Source organism: Eimeria mitis, genomic scaffold (genome assembly GCF_000499745.2).
Source record: "Eimeria mitis Houghton genomic scaffold, Emh_scaff1282, whole genome shotgun sequence".
In the NCBI taxonomy this organism is placed as follows: domain Eukaryota; phylum Apicomplexa; class Conoidasida; order Eucoccidiorida; family Eimeriidae; genus Eimeria; species Eimeria mitis.
In genome coordinates this window covers 668-906 of record NW_013568577.1, presented here as the reverse complement: position 1 = coordinate 906, position 239 = coordinate 668, and the positions used below count along the sequence as shown (strand labels likewise).

The window sequence follows — 239 nt, the reverse complement described above, 5'->3', positions numbered from 1 at the left end:
TAGGGAGCTTGCGAGCGACCCAGCTAGCTAGCTAGTCAGCCGGATATACGCCCCCCGGGATAGCTAGCTACTGGCCTAGCTAGCTACATACCCACCTGAATAGCTAGCTAGCAGCTAGCTGTCGAGCTAGCTAGCTTTCTTGGGGGCTGCGCGATTGGCTAGCTAGCGGCCGCAGCAAGCCGCTCGCCAGCGAGGTGCATAGCTAGCTAGCCAGCTAGCTAGCTAGCTAGCTAGCTAGC

The 239-nt window shown here is 59.0% G+C and overlaps 1 protein-coding gene across 1 annotated transcript in view; it reads left to right on the top strand.

The window, feature by feature from the left end:
* Nucleotides 1-239, top strand: part of EMH_0033690 (uncharacterized protein) — a gene marked incomplete at both ends in the record, with an annotated part of 8,549 nt that overhangs the window by 7,708 nt on the left and 602 nt on the right. The window lies entirely within an intron of this gene.